The 25756-nt window shown below is 40.1% G+C and overlaps 1 protein-coding gene across 10 annotated transcripts in view; it reads right to left on the bottom strand.

Moving 5' to 3' along the window:
* LDLRAD4 (low density lipoprotein receptor class A domain containing 4) overlaps positions 1–25756 on the bottom strand; it is a 621642-nt gene that overhangs the window by 421349 nt on the left and 174537 nt on the right. For 3 of the 10 annotated variants that reach the window (XR_004899295.1, XR_004899296.1, XR_003685375.2), the window contains exon 3: positions 4869–7005. The exons of 5 other annotated variants lie outside the window; for them this stretch is intronic. The gene's annotated coding sequence lies outside the window, so the exon portion shown is untranslated. Of the gene's footprint in view, positions 1–4868; positions 7006–25756 lie in introns of those variants that run through there. 2 more of the 10 variants (XM_028523564.2, XM_036009360.1) reach the window with 1 other exon arrangement.

Here is a 25756-nt window from a genome sequence, read left to right as displayed (position 1 = left end):
GGGGGAAAAATGTCCATGTTACCATATTCATTGTTGTTGGTTGAATTTTTGTAAAGAAACCATAAAGCATCCACCCATCTTAGGCCTACAGAAGCAAACAGCTGTGACCTTGATAATGGCACAGTGTCACTGCCCCTGAGGCCTCTGGAGAAGAAACCATCACCCAAGGGCTGTCTCTGCAAAACGGGCAGAGGTGAGTGACCGAAAGTGGAGGCAGAAAACCATATCCATGAAATATAAATGAACGAGAGAAGATGCCATAGAATGGAGATGTCCACAAGTAGATAGGCCAGGGAGCTGTGCAAAAGTCCTCAGTTGCTTTTTTAGACCATGTCCTAGCTCCACAGCAGCTTGTGATGTGCCTGCTCTGCACAGTTAACAGTGTTGCTCATGACATCTAGATTGTGAGCACCATGAGAGGGCATCTGTCTTAAACTCCAGGCTGAGGAGTCTAGGCTCTTTTAGGCAGCAAAAGGCAGCCACAAGAAAATTTTAGGGCAAGAAAAGGTATAATTAAAGCTACCTCTTATAAAGAATATTGGCAGAACTAGAGAGGGCAGGAAGACAGACTGCCTCGTAACATTATTTTCTGCTGCAGCACTTCACATATGTCTGGCAAGAGCTCTGTGAACACATGCTCAGTGTATGCAGCCCCATTAGGGGCCAGCCGCATCAGTGCAGGCAGGACAGGGACACCTGAAGTGCAGAGAGAAGGCCCACATCACAGACTAGCAGCATGAGCTGTGGAGAGCTATCCTTCAATGCTTTTGTTTCTAAAAAGCCTTCCAGGTCTTAACATTTGGGAAATGCTGCCAATCTTACCTGTCAAGGACCTTCATATTACGGTCTCATACTAAAATCTATAAAGTTTTAGAGTAAATAAATTGATTTAAATTCCTTCTTCCAGAATTTGGTCATAAATCTACCCTACCCTTATTGCTGAAAAACTTCCTTCAGTATGTCCTAAAACAAGTGTTCTCCCGGCAACTTTGGAAAGTGTGGCCTAAGGTCATCCATGGGTCAGCACAGGGGTGTGACCTTGAAGGGATGGGTAATAAGCTAAAGGGTCTGGGTGGTGGGAAGAAAGTGACCCAGGATCCTTCCCGGCTTTTCACAGCCCTGGGAACAGTGCAGCTCTAGTTGCGTGTCCAGGTGGGGCCACATCCACCCAATGCAGGGTCCCTGCACTCCTGCTAGTGTGAAAGAATTCCATGGGGGGAAAATAGGCATCCGACATCTCAATTTAAGTGTTTTTCCCTTTCTGATCATAAATGGCTAAGTAAACTTGGTCACCATCATCTACAAAATAGCTCCCTTTCCCATACCTAACTCTCATCTTTTTCATTTATGAGTGAAATAACCTTAATTTATTTAACAATTAGATCTGATTATTTTTTTCACAACAAATATTTGCAAATTCTACAGGAATTTGGTTATTTACCTAGTTATCCAAGGTTAATTTTTTTTAAGATTTTATTTATTTATTTATTTTTAAGGGAGGGAAGGAAGGGAGAGAGAGAGAGAGAGGGAGGGAGAGGGAGAGAAACATCAATGTGCGGTTGCTGGGGGTTATGGCCTGCAACCCAGGAATGTACCCTGGCTGGGAATCGAGCCTGGGACACTTTGGTTCCCAGCCCGCGCTCAATCCACTGAGCTACGCCAGCCAGGCCAAGGTTAATTTTTTTTAACATTTAATGAAATGATTCAGAGAACTTAAGACAAATGAGTAAAACTTTTACAATATCTAAGGGTGGCATTGGGGGTGGGGAGGAGGTAGAACCTCAAACCCCAAATCTTCTTTAGGGTATACATAGTGATAACCTAGGCAGGGTGCGTTCTAAGTCACTGACAAGTACAGTAAACTTCAGATGAAATCTCCATCACTATTAGGACACTTCAATGAAGGCCTTACTGGCATATCCTAGAAGGATATCCATTTCTATCTTCCCAGAGGCACTGAGTGTTTCTTTTTACAAGAGTCTTATCTTGCTGGAGTCTATCTATCTACATCATTGCCATGTAGAAAGACTGCCTGAAAGAACAAAAACAGTAAAGTTAGGATGCCTGAGTCTTCCTTTGCCCAAATAAAATATTAGCAGTGTCATCATAACTGTGGCACTCAGGTTGCCTTTACAGCAGTGTGCTGCAAAAGTTCTACAAACATGAATCAATCTCATGACACCCTGCAGGGAAGGCAGAGCATCTCCACCTTACAGTTGAATGGCAGGGACAGGCCACAGCAACAGTGAACAGGCAATTGGAAGAAATTGAGCTCAGCAAAGTCTCAGAAGCTAGGATCAACCAATCCCTTTGGAAATTCAACCATAAATTTTAATAAAGTTTACATCCTTGGTCTTAATAATTCTGTTTCTAGCATTTTATCCTAATATACAAAAGGAAATGACCCCATATACAGAATAATTTTTTGCACAAAGGTGTTCATCAAAGCATTATTTATAAGGAGAAAAACTGCAATACCCAACAATAAGAACACAGTTTTAAAATTTAAGAACACATACATAAAAGAGTACTATGATGTGATTTTAAATCATATTTAAAAGAAAATGCTCATAATAAATGTTTAGAAGGAAATGATTAGGTTATAAAATTGAATATATATTATCACACAGTTCTGTAAGAAAAAAAATTGCACAGGAAAACTGTTGAAAGGACACAAGTGAAAATGCTAATAGTGCAAAGCTTCATATGGCAGGACTGTATATGGGTAATTGTTGCATAAAGGGACCCTGCTCATTGTAAGAAAATTTGGAAAGCACATGAAAGGAAATATTAAGTTTTTGGTTACAAAACAGTATCTAAATGATTAAAATTATTTTTAAATTACATGCACTGTAAAATTTAAATACAATGTATAAATTCTTTTATGCAACAATTAACCTAATAAAATCATAATTGGGAAGTTGAATTTGTGATATGTATCCAATGTGGTTATATCTCACAGAGGAAGAGAGACTTAAGAGGCAATGTCTAACCACACGGGTGGGCCAGCAGTGTCTTGGGGAGAGGGGCCTTCTAAGCTCCCACCACCCATCAAGGTAATTTCACACACTCCAAACAAACAGTGGGCTTGCCAGGCAAACACAGCTTTACACCCATCTCCCAACCTTCTCTCCCAACCAGGCTGCAGTCCTAATCCTTACTAAATAGGAATCTAACAACCCCCACCATGAGAACTAAAACATAAAATATAAAATGGCAAATTTGTTTAAGTGTAGGTATGGTTAACTGTATGGTAGCATTTTTGTCTTGCTCTAAAACAAGAATTAAAACCAAGGAAAAATGCCTTAACCCCTTCATCATTTAAGATATCTAAAGTAAGCCTCCTTCCATTAACTTAGAGAATGAGCAAAATCAGTCTTTCTACAATTAAGAAAACTAAAATATTAGCATCATTAGTTGCCCTAGGATAGAAAAAACTATAGTCAAAAAACATACATATAGCTAACCAACTAAGGGGGTGGGCACCAGCCTCCTCCTCACCTCCATCTAAAGCTACAGTTTAGCTAGCTGCTTGGGCAGGACAGAAGGTCAGTCTTTCATCCTACATCATAAGTAACTTTTACCAACTATGTGGGCAAAGAAGATGAGAACAGGCAAAGAATAAAAACGATGAGCAGAGTCTACCAGGACCTACCTCCAAGAAGGCTGGGTACTTCTAACTCCTTTATTTTACCACTAGTTATTTTCTAGAGATATTGGGAAGCTAAAACCATTGTCCCACTATAGTTACTGTTGCCCAGCTCTGATAACTAACAATCAACACTTGACAGTTTCCTTAAGAATGGCAGATTTGTTAATCCAATCATCCATCCTGCAGGAATGGGACAAGTCAGCTCTGCTTCTGAAGAACGGATTCTCCCAACTCATCCCTCACCTCTAAACACCACTCTCTATACAGTGCTGGCTCTCACTACTTCCCAGACTTTATGTGTACCAAGCACCTGGGATCTTGTTAGGATGTAGGTCCTGATTTAGCAGGGTAGGTGATGCAGAGTCTAATTAAATCCCAATCTCTGAGGGTGAGACCCGGGCAGTGGTAAAGTTTCTCAGGTGACCCCTATGTGCAACTGAGTCACACACAGTGCTAGAAGATTTGGAAAGGCTCAATCTAATTCCTGGCTACTCTGAATGTGCCCCTGCACACCAGGAACACCAGCACACTAACAGTTGTAATATACACTGACAGAGGTAACACAGCTAAAGCACACAGTAAATTCTCTAAATATTAGCCACAGTTATCATTTTACTACTAGTAAATAATACCACTAGTATGATTATTATTCAGATAGGCTGATGCAACTGAGGAGGCCAAATTTGTAAGAAAACAGAGTTCTTAGGAAAACTATGAGTTAAAAGAAGATAAGAAAATATGAGCCAGGGAGTAGCTTCAAGAGGGTGGCTGAACTAACTTTTTAGTGAGGATGCTTCTCCTATATGAGTATGTAAGGAGGTGACATGGGATCCTGTGCATAACCCACAACCCAGGCAGTAATAGCCATAATAACAGCTTCCACTTACGTGGTCCTTGATTAATGTGCCAGGCATTATCCTAACTACTAAGAATTCTCCAGGCAGAAACCTAAGGGTTGTCATTACTCAAAGTCTACTGTACCTTCTGATTCAGGCCAGCCTGGGATCCTGATGGGGTGGAGAATTACTTTCCCCCAGGACAGAGAAGCTGCAGAGCATCTCAATGAGTGATGAAGACTGGACTCAATGTCTAAGCATGAGCCACAACAGACCAGCACCAGTCTCAAAAGGATAAGAAACTGTACCTAGAAACCCACCTCTGGGCTAGTCTACATTTTGAACCATGTGCCCACTCTTCCTCAGGTATTTTTGTCCAGCCTCTCTTCCTTTTCTTTTCTTGCTTCCTCTTCCTCTCAGAACTGCTTCTATGAGCTTATTTGCATGCACTTCCTGGATAATCTCCCAGTACTCTCCTGGCAAATGGGGAAGAAGAGTATGAGGGTGGTTCACCTGGCCACTTCACAGAGGTATTCTGTGTCACAGCCAAGCAGGTCACCCTCTGCCTAGAGAGGAGGAGACATTCTATGAAAGAACAGCACATGTGACTGAAACAACTGCAATATGCCCATTAAGGGGCGCTAGAAGGGTATGGTTTTGAGCCAGTCGGGCTGGAAGTCTGAAAACAGTTCTAGAGAGCTCAATCATGTGTGTTATTTTGAATCTATATTTAAATAGCTCTTCACTCATTTTTCAGTGGGCTATGACCACTCTAAGAGGACCTTCCCAAGCCTCAAGGTGGAGGCTCCCATGTTATAGTTGCAGATGCTGAGAGATCTAAGGAGTCTGCTCAAAGGTCTGAGCACAAGGAGCATCAAGGCCTGGACCAGGCAACCTGGCTCAATACTATGATTCCACATCAGCTGAAAAGGATCAAGATCTGTGTACTGCATCTATTTATGTTTGTCTCATTTTTCCTCAGAGCAGCATCATGGAGCTGCACACACAACCATCTTGACTTATAAATGAGCAAAAGAAAATGGAGAGGAGCCCGATGACTGTCCAGGTGCACAGCTCTAGTCAGTGAAGGAGGCAAAGTCCAGTCCAAGTCTGTGTGACTCTCAAACCTACGCCACAACCTCTCTCCAGGCACTCCAACACCTCACCTCTCTCTCCACAAAATGTGAACAGATCCAAACATTTAAGATTCACAGGACCGCTTCTTGTGATAACACTCAGTAAGTCACTTCTTGTGATTATTCTACTATCTTTCCTTCAAAACAAAAACAAAACTTTTATGTAAAAATATTTTCTCTGAATTCCATGAGGTTCTTCAAACTTCACAGACCCATTTTATAAATGAGGAGCCAGAAGCCCAGAATAATTAAGCAGCTTCCTGGCATGTTAAGCAAATCAGACAAAGAACCAGAACCCAAATTCAAAGCCCCTGTGTCTTGGCCCATATTTCTGGGGCACACCCAGACTAAGAGGTTCCCCGCAAAATCTTCAAACTGGCAGCCAGGGGTAAGTCATTGTTAAGTGTGATGCCAGGATTCTGTGTGAGCCCCATTTATAGGAGAAGATCCTCACTGCAAGGTTAGTTCAGCAGAGTTGCCACCTCACCACCATTCCACATGAATAAATCTGAGAAAACTAAAGATGGGAAGGGAGAGGTTATTCATCAGCAATAACTTTACTTACTCAAGAGGTCTTCCCAGTTCTGCAAAGAAAAACAAATCCCCTACACATTGTTCCATTAGTGACAGATTCCTTTAAAGAATAATGACTTGCAAGACATGTGTGTGCTCTATTACTCAACAAAAGCAGAATCATAAAATGCTAAATGCTTTTTTCGAATTCTTATTTAGAGAGAAAGAAAACATGCTATTATTTTGTCAAAATCAGTCACCATGGCAGCCTGAGCCCTTGATTCTGTAAGGCCTTTAGTTCATCAGTGCAAATGTACATTTAATTTCTACAATTGTTTGACATTTATCACCTGTCAATTAAGAGTCAAAATAAAATTTGCATTTAAGTGTAGAGAATTCTCACCTGTGAAAGCATTTGTGGCCTGAAAAACCAGCTTCCTGCATACTGCTCCCCAGGACAAACTGTGCTCTGACTCAAGCTGTCCTGTCAAGAGGAAACTGCTGGGTGAAGCCTCAGGTCACTTCCATCTTAGCTTGTCGGAGTCCATTGCTTTGTCCCGTCCGGGCTTTGGTAGCATCTGATGCCCACCTGCCCTGCTCCCACAGAGCAGGAGGTACCTGGGATGGCAACCCAGTCCAGCAGCATGCACAATTAGGGCACACAGTCACATCAGCCATCCAGCCAGAGGGTAGAGTCCATGATGAGCAGGAGTGATGGGAGCTGTGCTGCTAAGACCTGCTTTCCCACTTTAGAGCAAGGGCCTCCTCAGCAGCTCGGGCAGCCACCATCCTTCACAGCTCTCAGGCTGCTCCAGTGGAGCTTCATATGGTCTGATCTGCTGCTCTCTGTGCTTTACCTCTTCCCTTGCTGAAATTAAAAGAAAGAGATCATTTTCCTGATGACCTGTAGGAACCTTAATTTTAGTAGACTCACAGAAGCCAAAAAGGACAAAATAAAAGCCACAGAAAGCTTGTGCTGATGACCACACTGTAGGGCACTAGGAGAGCTCTGGGGAAGGGCAGCTGCAGCCCATTTTTCTGAAAGTCTGTGAAAGTGTGGGAGGACAAGACAAGACAACACAGCACTGACTGCTCATAGCTTCTCTAAGAACAGCTACAAATGTCATACAACCTTTCCAATATCTTTCCCCTGGTTATGCTTAGTTCATATACACCCTGAAGAAGCCCATTGCCCAAGTTCATTAGAGAGGTCTTACAAATGAAGTCTGAGGTCAGGTCCACTGCCCATAGCACTCTAGAAAAAACTAGGGTTGAGAGGTTTAAAAAAAATTACTCTTAAGGGGGAAAACAAAGGCCATATTGATTTTTTTAAAAAAATGTGAAGGAAAAGCAAATTTAATCTACAAACTATTTCATATATATTACATAATAATAACACTTTACAAATACTTTCAGATATTCAAATTATTATATTACACAAGTAACATTAACAGTAGAATGGCAGAAGCTCAAAAGACAGACTTTTAAAATGGAATCCCAAGTGTAATATCCAGAGAAAAGGAATCTTTTACCATTATTACCACTTCATCTTAATCAATTTTGTGACCAATTTTTATAAAATGTAGCCCTATTTCTTTTTTTCACCATCGAACTAGGTAAAAAAGCAAAAGAATTTAAGCAAACAGCATATAACAGGAAAGAAATCCTCAATGAAAACCCTCTTAATGCAGTAAATGTAAACTAAGGTAATAAAGTAAAATATCACTAATACAGACTAACTATTAGGAAGACTTATATCTTAGTAAAGTACTTTAATTATTAAGAAGTTCAGATATAGTTTGCCTCCTTGCCCAACCAAAAGGACAAGAATGAATCTAAAAACAAAAAATAACCAGAACTGCCAAAAAATCGAACTGAATGGAAGTCTGGCAACCAAGGAATTAAAGAAGAAATATTCATTCAGACAGGCAGGAGGGTTGGAGACAGGCAGATGGGGCACAGAGGACATGTGTCGAGGCAGCAGCAGAAAGATCTGGTGGTCAAAGCAGTGGCTGGTTGACTGGGTGGGCTCACATTTGTGTGAGGATAAACTGGGAGGAACAACTAGGGAGTGAGATGTACCACACAATCTAGAATTCCAGCACAGAGAAATAAAGTCTCAAAACCTCTTGTTGTAAAACCCTGTGCAGGTTGGGAAAATGGGAGAAACTTCCAGCCTCACAGGAGAGTCCGTTGGAGAGACACACAGGGTCCTAAAAGGTACACAAGCCCATCCACCTGGGAGTGAAAACCAGAAGGATCCAATTTGCTTGTGGGTAGCAAGGGAAGTGACTGAAAGCCACCTGAGAGCCGAGCAAACAGCATTCTTCCCTCTAGTATCCTTCCCCCACATACATGACACAATGCAGCAAAGTGGGTTGCCCCACCTGGCAAATACCTAAGGCTCCACCCCTTAAAATGTAACTGGCACCCAGAGACAAAAAATATGGCCCAAATGAAAGAACAGATCAAAGCTCCAAAAATAGAACTAAGAGATGAAGAGATTGCCAACATATCAGATGCAAAGTTTAAAACACTAGTAATCAGGATGCTCACAGAAATGGTTGAGTATTGTTGCAAAAAAAGAGGAGGAAGTGAAGGCTATGCAAATTGAAATAAAGGAAAATATACTTATATATATAAGTATATATAAGTGTCCATAAAACTGTCAGCTGGTTTCTCAAATGAAACCATGCAGGCAAGAATGAGCTGGAAAGAAGTATTCCAAGTCATAAAAGACAAGGACCTACATCCAAGATTGCTCTATCCAGCAAAGCTTTCATTTAGAATGGAAGGGCAGATAAAGTGCTTCTCAGATAAGGTCAAGTTAAAGGAATTCATCATCACCAAGTCCTTATTATATGAAATGTTAAAGGGATTTATCTAAGAAAAAGAAGATAAAAATATGAACAGTAAAATGACAGCAAACTCACAGTTATTAACAACCACACCTAAAACAAAAGCAAAAACAAGCTAAGCAAACAACTAGAGCAGGAACAGAACCACAGAAATGGAGATTACATGGAAGGTTATCAACAGGGGAGTGGGAAGGGGAGAGAAGAGGAAAAAGTACAGGGAATAAGAAGCATAAAATGGTAGGTTGAAAATAGATAGGGGGAAGGTTAGAATAGTATAGGAAATGTAGAAGCCAAAGAACTTATATGTATGACCCATGGACATGAACTAAAGGGGGGAATGTGGATGGGGAGGGTGTGCAGGGTGGAGGGAAATAAAGGGGGGAATTGGAACAACTGTAATAGCATAATAAATAAAATATATTTAAAATGCATCTAATTAAAAATACATATTGCAAAAAACATAAAAATTAAAATATTAAGACTTGTACTGCACTGCTTACCAAAAATAATTAAAAATCTCAACTATGGTCTGGTTCATTTAAGTTCAAAGTGGCAATGAACAGATCTGAGAAAAAGTGGAAAAAAACCCAAGGATCTATTTCTGACCAGAGCTTGAATCAGGTGTCACTCTGAGAGAGAGAGACATCATACTTTTCCACATGAGTTTCTCCCAGGGGTGTCCAAACTTTGGTATCTCTGAGCCACACTGGAAGAAGAGCTTGTGTTGGGCCACACTGAAGAAGAGTTGTCTTGGTCCACAATTAAATTGCGTTGCAACATGTAATCACAAAGAAATCTCATAATGTTTTAAGTAAATTTATGGTTTTGTCTTGGGCCACAGTACAAGTTAGATGCCCCTGGTTGACCTTGGCAAGTGCCAATCAGTCTCAAGATTCCCTAACAGCAAAAAAACAGGACTTTAGAAATACATGTCCCTGCCTGCATTATAGCAGTGGGGCAGAGAGCACTGGGCAAGGCATCCCTCCCCTGGTCCGGGGCTCATTTAGAGGAGTTGGTCAAGTTCTTCAGCCTGTCAGGCTCCCCTTTCCTCACTGTAAAGTGAGAAGGGCACCGAAGGTCCCTTTTGGTCTGAGTGTGCCCCTGTGGCACTGTTTCTGATCAAGGGAGACAGGACAAATGTGCATGAAAAAGACATGGCAAACAAGCACAGGAAATCTGTACATAAACACACGTCTAAGAACAAGTCAGAGAAACCGCCTGCCTACAACCAGGGGAGGTTGCTCTGGGATGTTACAGATTCTTCAAGTTACTTTTAATTTCTGTGATTCAGTGTGTAAAACAATTTGTAGCTTTTAAAATGCAACCTGAAAGCCATTTGAGCCCTGCATAGCTTGATGGAGTCCAGTTACTTAGGTTACCATTTCAGTAAAGCAAGTTCAAAATCTAAAACACTTGTTTCAAACACGCACACAAACTACAAACAGAAAATAGTGGCAATTATATTAGAATATCCTTTAAAAAGTCACCTTGTCAAATATAACACTTAATAAGTCCTGAAGGATCCACAATCTGTGAGGTTCTACTCATACTAAGTTGGAGAAAGTTTCCCCCCAAAATAATTAAGTAGGATAACTGTCCCTACTGAATCAATAACAATCTATCTCCTTATACTATCCAGGAGCAAATGAAGCAATAGGGGCCACCTATCCCACCCCTTCACTTGATGGAGGAGGAGAATGAGGCTCAGGCAGGAGAGGGAACATGTTGAAGGTGATTGTCGTGATGAAGGCAAAGCTGGGACCAGAACCAGGTGTCAGTCTAGGCCCAAGCTCAAAGTTCTCCATACCCGCAATTGACCAAAGGAAGAAGCTGAGAAAGGGGTACAGTGTACATTTGTACTGACTGTCAGTGGGAATCACAGAATACTGAGACTATTTCCACTTTACCAAGCCCAAATTAGGCCAAGCCTACAACAACATGCTGAAAAGAAAAGACAAGGAAAACTCAGTGGTTTGGCACAGGGTCACACAGTCCTCAAGTGAACATGTACTACAGTGTTCTGACTTAGTCTGAGCACTTCACAGTCACCTCAACCGTGGATGCCAACAGAGTAGAGGGCAGCTGAATGAGAAAATGGTTACCTCTCACAGCCTGGTGTGACAGGCTGGCCACACCAGGAATTGGATGTGAGGTGCTCCCCACCTAGTACTCACCCCCACCCAGCTTTTCTCAGATAAATCAGCTTACAATGGGCATGACAGGCAAAGAAAAAGGGGATCATGCATGGAGCTAACAAGTGTAAGCAAGAAGAGAAAGGGAGCTGTCATCTTATTCTTTGCATTCTCAGCAGAAGAGAATATGGGTTGATGAGCTACTTATATGAAACAATTTTTGTCCTCCTCACACACACCCAGCAATGCCCTCATCACCCATCAATGTCTGCTCTGCCAATACCTGCATTCATAGCCCCCCAAGCCAACTCACTCCCCGCCTCAGCTACCAGCAGGCTTCCTTTGGACACCTAGGCCTTGTCCATGACTTTCTCTGCTCTCTGGCATTCAGAATGCCCCAGAAGCTGCATCTTCTCATTCAGTATTTCAACTATTTGTGAGGTTGTTACTCTACTGGGGCATTATTTTAGGTGCTGGGAGATAGCAATGAGCAAAACAAACAAAGCTCCTATCCCCATGGTGCCTATCTCATCTCTGTCTATGGAGGTATTTCCTAATAAACACCTTTTCTTGCTAATCTTTCTAGCCTTGGCATTGACGAAGGAGACCAGAATACAGTATGTCCCCAACATATGCTGGTTATACACACTGAATCACACCTGAGCTTAAGCTGGGTCATCTTGTCACTTTACCTACTTCTGTCCTGCATCAGATGCACAAAGTTCCAAGGGCACAGTACATATAAGGCTGCTGGGCACAGGGCACTCAAACCTTGTGGGGCATTTCATGTGGGAAATGTAGGCTGGGATTCTGAAGCATAGGGAGTGACAGCCTCCCCCCCATGAAAACACAGTAAAAAAACGAGAGCTTTACACACAAGCAGGCCAGAGGATAAAAGGCTCTGAGTCAGTCAGTCTACCTTGGGTTTACCTCATTCTGGGCTAAGTGTGATTTTTGGCAGTTACATAACCCCTATGAACCTCAGTTTCTTCATCTGTAAAATGGAAGTAACAAGGACATTTACTTCATAGAATTATGGTGCATTTAATGAGGAAAAATATATAAAACATTAGTCTCTAATAAATGCTAAAGAAATAACAGTAGCTACAATGATTACAACTCACCTCAGCTGATGACAGAAAAATTATATCTTTGACAATATACCCCACCCACCTTCTTTCACTTCTTATCTGACCTTATCGAACACAACAGGTCATTTTATCTCATAGTTCCTCAGTTGATTTGTCTTCTTTTTAAGCTCTCATTAGATAAAAATCTAAGCTCAAAATCATTCTATATCAGCTAAAATCAATAACAAAGAGAAACAAGGAAAAGGATACAAAATTAGAGAAAACATGTGAGTGATGCATTTGGTCTGAAATGCAATAGAGAAGAAAAAATGACAAAAAGAAAACCTTGCCTTGAAAAGGAAAAGAAGTTTCTTGATATCGATTATTTTCATGTTTTCATATTGAAATATCAAATCTTAAAAAATAACAATGGATAGTAATCAATAAGTTTAATTAAGGTTTCATATTTCCTTGCAGGAAATCCTTCTTCCATCCTTTTTCATTTGGCTTGTTTCCTTGATAAAATGCTAACTTTTTAAGCCCTTTACATGTACTTGTGAGCTTTCACAAGGCCCCAAGAATGAAATTGCACAGAGAGGACACCTACCAACCCCAGTGCTGCTCTACACAACAGGAGGTATTGGAACAGAATCACCAATACTTTAAAGCTAATTAAAAAATGATCAACAATAAAACAGCTGATGTTCCCTATAAGAAATGAATGATCTGCATAATTTCATCACTTGCATTAACAAAGGTTTCCTAAATGTCTCTTGTTTACAAAGCTCCAGACCATCTCCACATCTGTGCCCATTTAATCAAAACACACAGGGCACACCTCAATTTTGATTAAGTAGTTCTGACCAGTGGCCAGTAGATATCATTGCTCAATTTAATGTAGGTATGACTGTGAGTCACACACTCATGCACACACATGGCTGTTTAGCAATTTGTGCCCTAGCAGAGAGACTCCTTACTAAGTATGCCTATTACAACGAAATTTAGAAGTCCTGCTTACCTCTGGGGAAAGAAGGAAGTTCCCATTGTCTGCAGAGTAGACACAGGTACCAATCCATCCCATATCCTCTTAGAACTTAAACTTTCACTCAACTGCTATTCTGTTTCTCTCAGTTAAAAGAACCAGAAGCAGCACTGTATTACACACACATCATCCTAGGAAGATCACAGATTCTATGATGACTTAGAGAAACCACAGATTCTCATATGAGAACTAAGGACCTCGTTTGAGACACATCAAATTCTGGAAACAGAACTCATTTAGCCCAGTTAGTTAGTATTGGTGGAACAATTTAATCTGATCACAAAAATCTAAGATGAACATTTCAGCAGATATCTGAAAAATGTAACACAAAATGGTACTGTCTGAGGTTGGCCTCAGAGCTGCTATCATCAGCAGCAGACAGTCTGAGTGTGATAAATGAGCTCTCGGTGGTACAGTTACACGTTACACACAGTGATGAACGTTACATCTGCACAAGGCCCCAGCACACCAAGCCACTTGACAAGCAGTGCCTGACTCCACATATATTAGGAAAACACTGAGTTTCGCATGTTCCTGAAAGGTTCGATGAGGCAGGGCCATGAAAGTGCATCTGTCCTGAAGAACGGCTGTTGAAGGGAGCAGAGGATTCAGGGTAAAGGCTGCCTAGTATTTACTAATAGGACTACACAAACCTAGTCCCTGTGTGTTCTGGAGGCCTCCAGCCAAGCAGAAAGAGTTCATTAGACCAATTTCCGCTGCCTTGGTAACAAAGGCTATGCATGTACTTTTGTATAGGAAAAGCAAACTAGTGTTATTCATGGGGGGAAAACACTACAGACAGATACTGGGTGTCCCATCAAGCAGCCCAGACAGTGATGAAAAGATGCCCACTTGTAATATAGAACTGTCCCCTCCAGAAGCCCAGAGTATTCATCAGAAGCAGTCTCTTACAGTACCTGAAGCCATATGCTTGTGAGTTTTCTCAGCTTAGAAGCACTTATCAGTAGTTACAGAAAAGTGTCTCATTCCACATTGTGTACTAAAGCCAGCCTTAGTATCCCTGATGCTGAGTGCATCTGCCTGACATGTCCACAGATCCAGTTGGCATCAGATCTGGGCAAGAGAATGCCTGGACAACTGCAGGGCTGTGGCAGCAAGAGGAAATTTTAACTACCAAATTTGGAACCTAAAACCACTATTCATGTTCCCATCATTTGCCAAAGTTAATTGCATAGATTACAAGACCTTTCATGATCTAAGGACACCATGGGCCTCATCAGCTTGACAGACAAACTGTCTCTGCATTTAAAACAGCATCTTCTTTCAGTTCTTCCTTTTTCCCTCTCAAAGTCTAGTCCTTATTTATCCTCTTCCCCTCTGGAGTCAACAAGAAGGAACTGACTCATAGTAACCCAGCTCTGCAGTGGAACCCTCAGCAATCTTCTTCAAATGCAAGACCCTGAGGACTGGAGGGAGGCACAATTGGGTGGAGGGGAAGGGAAGGTAGGAGGAGACTTTAGCACAATGTATTACAGTGTGTCCCCATCCCCCAACTTCCTACAGCCTAATGCAGTAAAGTCCCTCAAACAGCAAGAATGAGGATTTGACATTTGTTCCTCACAGGGAAAGCAAGCTATTGCTGCTTTTCACCAGAATACTCTCTCTAGATCATGTTCCCAAATATTCCAAAGGAAGCATGTAATCATCAAAACTAAATTTTGCCTGTTTTGACTCACAAATCATATGTTAATAAATACATTTGAAATAGGAAAATACCCATATATAAATACACCAGACTAGTGTCAAAGAGCAAGGAGCTGACTGTTTATTTGGGCTGCCTGGTGGGAGAAAATGATAATCAGCTCCCATTAGGTGACAATTATTGCAGCCAGGGACATGCTGCAAGCCACTTTGACCTGAAACAGATGCTCACTCCATGAAGGGTTGTGCGTTAGCAGGACAGCACTGCTCTGGAATCAAACAGCACTTAGAATGGACAATTCTGCCTAACCAGCTCCCAACACACACATACCCAGGGAGATACACAACCCTCTCTGAGCTCAGTCTCTTCATCTGTCAAATAAGGCATTAATATAACCGTAAGAGAGTGATCATGACTAAATCAGAAAGTACATGAAAACATGAACATGGCACCAGAATATCTAACAGGCCCTCAATAAATGGTTAAGGAAGTAATGATGTACAGGGAAGAGGGCAGACACGACATTATTGTGAGACCCCTGGGAAATATATGGAAGGCATGGTCAGTCAATCAGTTGTAAGAGAGGTGGGAGAAAGAGGTGAGGGGAGAAAAAAATATAGCATCTCAAGGGGGTCCAGTGAATAACACTCTGTGGCTGAACACTCAAAGAGTTAAAACCTAGAGCCTGGTTACATTAGAATTAAATATTTTCATCTTCAAATAATTATTTAAATAGGTCAACATCAGTTATGTTTCACTGTTTCTTTAACACGGCCAAAACTGGCCCATCTAACTAGAACACCCAACCTTAGCAGGGGCTAAGTTAGCCCCTGTTTCACTCTACCAGGCCCTCATCCCCACACCAACACATGGAGACCGTTAATATTTACTACACACGCACCAACTGTAGGGATTCCCCACATCAGAAAAATCATTCCTATTGAAATAACTTAGCTCTTCACTTCCTTTGAGGAAAAAACATGGTATTAGTACGCAATAAACCATACAAGAAATAATAGCTAAGAAAACATTAAATAACTTATACCAACCCTAAAAATGGCTTCTGGAAGAAAAGAAAATAATTGCATTTTCAAGGATATTTTAAAGCACCATTTCCCCTCCTTCCTTCCCAACCCTTCCTACAGATAAGTCACAGCTACATTCAGAGCCACACTGGCCTCTGGCCTAGTGATAAACTTGGGCAAAAGGGTTCTCATAGTGAGGACAAAAGCTGTCATTGAAATTTAAAAGCAGTCTAGCTACTCTACTACCATCCCCTTTCCCTTCTGGTTCCCATGGAAACAGACCTCAGATTACCAAAAATAGGGTAAAGATAGCACCATGACCAGTTCCCCCCTCCCCCAGCAATCTGTTTCCATGGGAACTGGAATAGAAGGAATGGAGGCTGTGTAGCTAGACTGCCTGCAAATCTGCATCCCCATCAGCTGGAGATGCAGACGGTGCTGGCACACTGTTCCAGTGGCCTGCAGACCTCCATGGGTTCTTTAAGAACAGTATGTCCACCCTTGGATGGAGTCTCAGAGAAGGGGAAGTTCACAGCAGGGTAGACTGTGGACCAAAGCAAGCTGAGGACCTCCAGATACACACTCAGCAGTCTCAAACATCCCTTTTCTAAAAAGAGGTGATTCCTTTCAAACCAGTGGTTCCCACAACTGTCTTGGCATCAGGATGACCCCATACCTAGTAAATTAATATTTCAGGGGCTGGAACCAGGATTCTAGAGTTTTTATCAGCTCCAAAGGTGATTCTGATGCTTGGTCATTTGGGGGAAACCAGTGATCTAGACCAGAGTTTCCCAATGTTTAAGGTACCCATGGATCCTGTAGGGACCCTAGTGAAATACACATTCAAGTTCCACTGGTCTGGAGCAGAACCTGAGATTCTGTATTTCTAACCAGCTCCCAGGGGATGCTGATTCTGCTGGTCCTTGAACCACACCTGAGTAATGAGAATCTAGATTCCAATAAACCATCTGGACTCTAGAACCTTCTCCATAGACCAAAGACAGAGACTACAGCTATTCTCACAGTGGCAATTTATTCCCATTTTCAGCCATCAGTCCACACATGGGCCAGAAGACCTTTAAAGCAGACATCTCGGCTGATAGGGTCTTAAAACAAGTCAAGTCATACTTCATATTCCCCACCCTCTACCTGTTTTCTCTGCCTCCAGAAACCATCTGCATGGATAAGAAGAGAACTGAATATTGAAAAAGTATGAATAATCATAAGGGGAATGAAACAGGAGTGTCTCCTCCAAATCTGATTTCTCTAAGAAAAGAGCAAATTTTGCATAGTTAAGGATTAAAGGAGTGGTAGAAAGTGTGTGAAATATTTATAAGCATAGATGTATTATCAAAGGAAAATGGAACTGCCCACATCATTTTAAAAGAAATCACACAAAATTTTGAAAAACTCTACAATCATTATTAAGGAAATAACTCAGCTAGCCTTAAAATACCTACTCTGAAAGAAAATGTAGAATAAACGAATCCATGTTTTAGCTAAAAGTATGCAAAGTAATACAAAAGTAATGTTTATTTCTATACTGAACCACAAAAACAGTTTTAAACTACATAAAATGTCAGTTTGTCATTCACAAGCAATTCACTGATTTTCTGCTATAAGAAATCTTCATTTTGCTTGTATATAAAAGGGAGTTATTTTTGTGTTTCATTAAATACATTTTGTATCTCCTTCTTGAAAGAGTGTAACATATTAATCTTTGAAAATTATTATATGAGCAAAAAGTTCAACTCAAAAAATAACCTTTTGATTCTAAAAATGTAAAAGGGCAGAAAATCAATTCTTTGATTAGTCAGCACACAAGCAACAAAGAAAGCTCAGCATTTTGCACAGTCCTGTAACTGCAGGCAGCCAAAGAAAACTTCGCACATAGTCTATGACACACATTTTCATTTCAATGAGGCATATATATTATATATATATACACATATATGTATATATATAATATTTATTTATACATTCATGTATAATGTCACACACAAATTTTAAAAAATGAGTTAGTTTTGACTCAGTTGCTTTTTAGCGTCCCAAAGCACATGAAGCCAAAGTGCTAAAACTGTTGTGATAAAAAAATGAAATCAAAATATGGGACTTCTACATTTTTTTAAAGACAACAAACATACACCTAAACAAAATAACAAATTAAACAACTTTAGTAGAGGATGCAAAGCAGTGTGAGTTGTTAAGTGCTCCATTAAAAAAGATAAAAGTAATTGGAAACAAATGCAGAGATGTGCTTACACCCAGCTCCACTGAAACTGGTTAGTCTGTGAGACCCTAACCAGAGAATCAGTTGTGGGTATTTGTGTACATGTGTTTACTTTACGTTCACATGAAGAAGCAACTGGAAAAGGGTCAACAAACTTCCTACAAAAGGCCAGGTGGTAAATGGTTTTGGAGGGCATGAATTTTCTGTCCCTACTTCTCAATTCTGTCATTACACCATGAAAGCAGTCACCAAGAACAGCCCATAAATGAATGAGTGTGATGAGTATCAACAATACTTTCTACAAACAAGTGCTAGCCAGGATATGGCCTATGAGCTATAATTTACCAACTACTAGACTAGACAACAAAAAGTTTATTTGCGGGGAATGTCAATTTCAACTTCCTCTTCACAGTTTCAGTGAAGGAAGGGGAAAAGGCTACAAAATCTGTCTCATATTCATTTTTCAGTCACCCCTGAGGAACTCCTGGATTCTCAATACCTCAAATGTTCTAGCATTTTCCAGCAGTTGCATATAGCTCTATATAGCTGCTACTATATAGCTGCTACTATGTTTGTGTTCTCTGTATTTTTCTTGACTCCTTCACTAGATTGTAACAATCTCAAGGGCAAGATTTTTATTTGTATCTTCCCTCAGAATTTAGCTTAGTGTTCAGCAAAAGATACTGGTGACAACAAATCCTTCCTTTTTCTCAAAAGGTAGGTAACATATGGCTACACAGAAAAAAAGAACAAAACATCCCCATTTTTAAATTTTTATTGTATTTTTCAATTACCATGTAACCCCCTTATATCTCCCAACCCCCCTGCAGTCACCACACTGTTGTCCGTGCCCATGAGTCCTTTATCCTTTTTGTTCGATCCCACCCTCCTAACCTCCCTGCCTATTAGCTGTCATCAGACCTCTATCTATAGTCTATCTCTATTTTGCTTATTAGTTCAGTTTGTTCATTAGATTTCATATCTAAGTGAAATCATATGGTATTTGTCTTTCTCTGACTGGCTTATTTTACTTAGCGTAATGTTCTGCAGATCCATCCATGTTGTCACAATGGGTAAAATTTTCTTTTTATGGCTGAGTAGTATTCCATTGTGTAAATGACCCATAGTTATTTTAAGGGTCACTACTGATGTACAGTAGTCCACTCATCTACTGATGGACAGTTGGCAAGGTTCCCATATCTTGGCAATTATAATTAATGCCGCAATGAACACAGGGGTGCTTATGTTCTTTTGAATTAGCATTTTGGGTTTCTTTGGATATATTCCCAGAAGTGGGATCCTGGGGTTAAAAGGCAGACCCATTTTTAATTTTGGGGATGTCTCCATACTGCTTTCCATAGTGGTTGCACCAGTCTGCATTCCCACTAACAATGTAAAAGGATTCCCTTCTCTCCACATCTTTGCCAATACTTGTTGTTTGTTGATTTATCAATGATAGCCATTCTGACAGGTGTGAGGTGATATCTCATTGTGGTGTTAATTTGCATTTCTCTGATGATTAATGACATTGAACATCTTTTCATATATCTATTGGCCATGGTCCTATTTGGAGAAGTGTCTATTCAGGTCCTTTGCCCATTTTTTAATTGGATTGTTTGTTTTTTTCTGTTGAGTTAGAAGAAATAAAAGGCATCTAAATTGAAAAGGAAGACGTAAAACTGTCTTTAGTTTTAGATAACATGATACTGTATATAGAGAACCCCAAAAATTCCACCAAGAAACTACTAAGACTCACAAATGATTTCAGTGAAGTATTAGGATACAAAATTAACATCCAGAAATCAATTGCATTTTTATACGCCAATAATGAACTAACAGAAAAGGAATTAAGATAACAATCCCATTCATAATTACATCAAAAAGAATAAAATATCTATGAATAAATATAACCAGGATGTAAAAGACCTGTACTCAGATAATTATAAGACACTGAAGAAAGAAATTGAGGAAGATGCAAATAAGTGGAAGCACACACCATGTTCATTGTTCATGGATAGGACAAATTAACATCATTAAAATGTCTATGCTACCCAGAGCAATCTATAGATTCAATGCAATTTCTATCGATTCCAATGTTGTACTTCACAGAACTAAAAGAAATATTTCAAAAATATATATGGAACCACAAAGGCCCCACATAGCAATAGCAACCTTCAGAAAGAAAAACAAAGTTGGAGGAATCATACTACCTAATATGAAACAGTACCAAAACAACATGATACTGGCATATAAAACAGACATATACATCAATGGAATAGAGTAAAGAGCCCAGTAATAAACCCACACCTTAGCAGTGAATTAATATTTGACAGAAGAAGCAAGCACAAACAAGGAGCGAAAGAGTTTATTCAATAAATGGTGTTAGGAAAATTGGACAGATACCTGTGAAGAAATGAAAATAGACCACCTTTTACACCACACACAAGAATAAGTTAAAAATGGATTAAAGACTTAAATATTAGACCCCAAACCATAAAAATCCTAGAAGAAAACATAGGCAGTAAAATCTTGGACATTGCTTGTAGCAATATTTTATCTGATATATCTCCCCAGGCAAGGAAAACAAAAGAAAAAAATAGGACTACATCAAACTACAAAATTTTTCACAGCAAAAGAGACCATTGACAAAATAAAAAGACAACCCACAGAATGGGAGAATATATTTTCCAATACATCTGATAAAGAGTTAATACCCAAAATTTATAAAGAACTTATACCCCCATTTTTTATAGTTACCCCAATGCAACTCTGGTAGGAGGACATTCTCCAGTTGTATTCTACGAAGGCCAAGTGTATAATAGTTCACTAGAACTTCCTGAAGGCTAGGACTGACCTTATCCAACAGTGTCCCCAGCAACTGCACATGGAAACATCTATTAAATTCAACAATATATGTAGTCTGATGAATTAATCTAATTTCTTACACTTGAACAGAACTGTGGAATTTGGAAATAGGAAATGTTCTTTCATATTATCCAGTTCACCTCATAGTCCCATATAAGCAGATATTATGGCTCAGAAATCACCACAAGTTATGCAGAGCTACACCTAGAACAGATTATAAAACTGAGCTAAATATGATGCTCTTTTAAACATAATATAAGAAATCCCTACTGTTCTAAAGAATCCTATAATGAATTGTCCCTTATAAATAAAAGCCTGTTCATTAGTGAAAGGTATTGTTCCCTAATTGAGCAGTTCCCTGAACCTGGGTTCTGAGAGACTCGCTCTGCCTCATGGAAGGTGCACTAGTAACTACTCACAGTGTTTATACAGGAGACTGTGACAGTCTGCAATGATGTGACAGTGACAATATCAAGTTGTGGCTTGGGATTCAACAGCAACAAATATAAAATGCCATGCCTCTGCGGACAGCCCCAATCTAAGAGCACATTACATCATCCTGTGTCTCAGCAACATTTCAAAGACTTCAATCTCAGTTTCTCTATAGACTGTTCCCATGAAGCCTTAGAGTGAGATGAACACAGACAGCAATTTTCAAAGGAATCTAAATCCCAAAAAAGAAGAGTCTTCTCTATAGCCATCTCTACTGCCTGCTGCTAGAACCTGGTTTCCCAAGGAGAACAAAACCTACCTGAAACCACTAGCTTAGTGTAAAAACCTTGGTACCATACTCTAATAAGAAAAGGTAGAAGCAACAATAACTATGAAGGAGTCATTGCCTACATCTAAAAACAAGGTTAGAACTGATGTCACAGAAAATGGTCAGTTCCATGTACCATCCAAGCTATTTCTCTTGGCCGTCTGGCAAAGCAGGAAATGGAAATAGCATCACCTTTAGAGTTTTTATTATTATGAATAAAACTTGCCTTACAGAGGTGATGCAAACACTAAATTACATAGGGTGTATACATGCCTGACACAGAGAAGGTACTCAATTGTATTATTATACTGAGCATCTCCATACCAGGAATCATTAAAGATAATCAACACAGTCAACTCAAGTAAATAAAGGCAAAGTGAAAACTAGTTTTCAGTGTGTTCATATGGGGCTCATTGATGACAGTGTTTAATCTCAACCTAGATTCTGTATGACATATAACAATAGTTCTATATGTTCACCCTTTGCCTTTTCCTCTCTCTACCCTCTGTCATATGAATAGAGACCACAAGCCACATCTCTGTACCCAGGACTGTAAGATCCTATAGGTCAATGTTTTTCAAACTTTAGGATGTGTCCCATTATTGAGCTATTTAATTAATGTAGTGATTTTTTATAGAGAGGGAAAGAGAATACATCTCAGGAAATAAGGCTGAGTACTGACTGCCTGAAGAAACCTCTATCCAGTGATATATGTTTGGATACTCTTATGTGTGTAGAAGGTCACCATGTTAACATTTAGTTTTTAATATGAATCATGCTCAGGATGTAAAATTCACTTCTTAATGAGAAATACCATGCTATGAACACAAATCATCAACACAGCCCCCTATGTGAAACATGCTTTGCAGAAATTTAATTATTTGCTAAGTATTCAAAATGTCCATAGACTATTCCATACTAATGGAGACATACTAATGGAGTAAGGACAAGAGCTCAAAATTCCCCAGAAGCCCCCATAGTTCCAACCCTGAGCCTTGCTCTTGGCCAGCTGATGTGGCTGGGCAGCAGAGCAGGCCAAAAGGGACAATCTTTACAATTACCCCTGATTTGAAGATTAGATAGAAGACACAGAAGTGGTCTAACTATATAAGCCCACTCAGTTTTTACTAGAAGCCTGTCATCATAGAAAAAAACATCCAAGGAAAGGATTTTCATCTACAGAATATAAAGTTCATTATCAATATTCACTAAGAAAAAATTGGAGGCTTTATCAAAGGTCTGGGAGCACAGATGTAGCTCTTTAAAATGCAAATCTGATTAGATTTTCTTCCCTGTTTAACATTCTTCAATGGCTCTCCACTGCCTTCAGGATGTAGTTCAACTCCGAAGTATCTCTGACCTTTCATGGTCCAGCGGCTGCCTCCCTTCCCATTTTCATCTACCTCTATCTCTAGTGTGAAGCCCATACTCTAGCCATTCTGATCATCTCCAAAGGTATGACTGCCAGCCCTTAGCTTACAGTGGTCCTGCAAGCAATATCTTCACCAGAACCTGGGCTTCAAGTGGCTGAGGGCTCTCTTCACATGCAGCCCTCTTTAAAGCACCTGTAATGCCAGCATATTTTTCATTTTCTATGTCCACTAAACTGGGTAGGTCCTTGATGGCAAGAAGTATATATCATTCCTGTACTATAGCACCAAATGCAAGGCTGGAGAGGTAAGAGGTGTTCTATAAACACTTAACTAAATAGTAGAAGACAAAACCCACCCTTAGAAGGAAAGTGAATAACCCACTATCCTCAGTTCACATGTGCCCTGCCTATGTGAGTCTGCCTTCAGCATCTGGTTACAGTACATCATCCTACAGCCAGCTGGGGCACTCCCAATGTCCAGCTCATTGCTGGACAGACATGTGTACACAGACTGTGCTTCCCCTAGCAAAAAGAATTAGGGTCTATAACATTTTCTTCTCTCACCATTGATGCTTCACAACACATGGTCAGAAAGTCATAACACCAACCAGCAGGATGAACAGAAAAGAGAACAGACATCTCCTAAGGAGAACAGACAGCTCAGAGGACTTGACCTGGTAAGAACTGTTAAAACAGGTAAACACATCTTTGTGATATATTGTACAGTGATAAAGATTGTACAGTGAAGATGGCAGCATGTAAACATGACTTACCTCTTCCCACAACCATATCAAAATTACAACTAAATTACAGAACCATCAGAAATCTAGTTGAATGGACATCTGACAACTATAGAATTAAAGAACCACATCTCTCCAGACTGGTAGGAGGGGCAGAAATGCAGAACAGGCTGGTCCCATACCCAGGGGTGATGGATAAAAATACGGGAGGGATATCTTAGGAGTGAGGAGACCTAGGCACACATCAGGTCCCATACTCCAGGGTTCCAATGCCAGGAAGATATGTCCCCCAAATTTCTGGCTGCAAAAACCAGAGGGGACTAAGTTGGTGGAAGAAGGGCCCAATTTTCCTTGTGACTGAAAACCAGCCAAGAGCTGAGCAAGTAGAACTGTTTCATCTGAGACCCCGTCCCCCACCTATAGTGCCACAATGCAACAACATGAGCTGCCTCATCCTAATGAACACCTAAGGCTCTGCCCCTTACTATATAACAGGTGCACCCAGACAAAGAAATATGGCCCAAATGAAAGAACAGATCAAAGTTCCAAAAATAAAACCAAGAGATGAAGAGATAGCCAACCTATCAGATGCAGAGTTCAAAACACTGATAATCATGATAGTCATAGAAATTGGTTGAGTATGGTCACAAAACAGAGGAAGAAGTGAAGGCTATGCAAAGTGAAATAAAGGAAAATATACCGGGAACCAACAGTGAAGGGAAGAAAACCAGGATTCAAATCAATGATTTGGAACAAAAGGAAAAAGTAAGCATTCAACTAGAATAGAATGAAGAAACAAGAATTTTTAAAAATGAATAAAGGCTTAGGAACTTCTGGGACAACTTTAAATGTTCCAACATCTGAATCATAGAGATGCTAGAAGGAGAACAAGAGCAAGAAGTTGAAAACTTATTTGAAAAAATAATTAAGGAGAACTTCCCCAATCTGGCAAAGGAAATAGACTTTTAGAAATTCCAGGAAGCTCAGAGAGTCCCAAAGAAGTTGGACCCAGGGAAGCACACACCAAAGCACATCATAATTACATTATCCAAGATAAAAGATAAGGAGAGAATTTTAAAAGCAGCAAGAGAAAATGAGACAGTTACCTAAGCTGTCTCCTGACAGCTAAAAAAATATCGGCTGACTTCTCAGAAGAAACCTCGCAGGCAAGAAGGGACTGGAAAGAAGTAGTCCAAGTCATGAAAGGCAAGGGACTACATCCCAAGATTACTCTATCCAGCAAAGTTATCATTTAGAATAGAAGGGCAAATAAAGTGCTTCCCACAAAAGGTCAAGTTAAAGGAGTTCATCACCAAGCCCTTATTATATGAAATGTTAAAGGGACTTATCTAAGAAAAAGATTATCAAAACTATGAACAGTAAAGTGACAACAAACTCACAACTATCAACAACTGAACCTAAAAAACAAAAACAGAAACAAACTAAGCAAACAAGTAGAACAGGAAGAGAATCACAGAAATGGAAATCACATGGAGGGTTATCGACAGGGAAGTGGAAGGTGAGGAATGGGGGAAAGGCTACTGGGAATAAAAAGCATAAATGGTAGGTACAAAATAGACAGAGGTGGTTAAGAACAGTCTCGGGAATGGAGAGGCTGAAGAACCCATGGATAGACCATATACAACCCATGGATATGAAATAAGGTGGGGGAATGTGGGTGGGAGGGGCAGTTCAGGGTAGAGGGGAATAAAGGGGAGAGAAAAAATTGGAGAACTGTAATAGCATAATCAATAAAATGTATTTTTTAAAAAAGAATAGATAAAACTTAAGGTGTTCCTAAACAGCCTAGTCCCAAAATATCTATAAGAAAGTGCCTAGAGAAATAATATAAATGAAGTGAC

This window comes from Phyllostomus discolor, chromosome 9, assembly GCF_004126475.2.
Source record: "Phyllostomus discolor isolate MPI-MPIP mPhyDis1 chromosome 9, mPhyDis1.pri.v3, whole genome shotgun sequence".
Classification (NCBI taxonomy): Eukaryota; Metazoa; Chordata; class Mammalia; order Chiroptera; family Phyllostomidae; genus Phyllostomus; species Phyllostomus discolor.
This window is presented reverse-complemented; position numbering and strand designations above follow the sequence as displayed.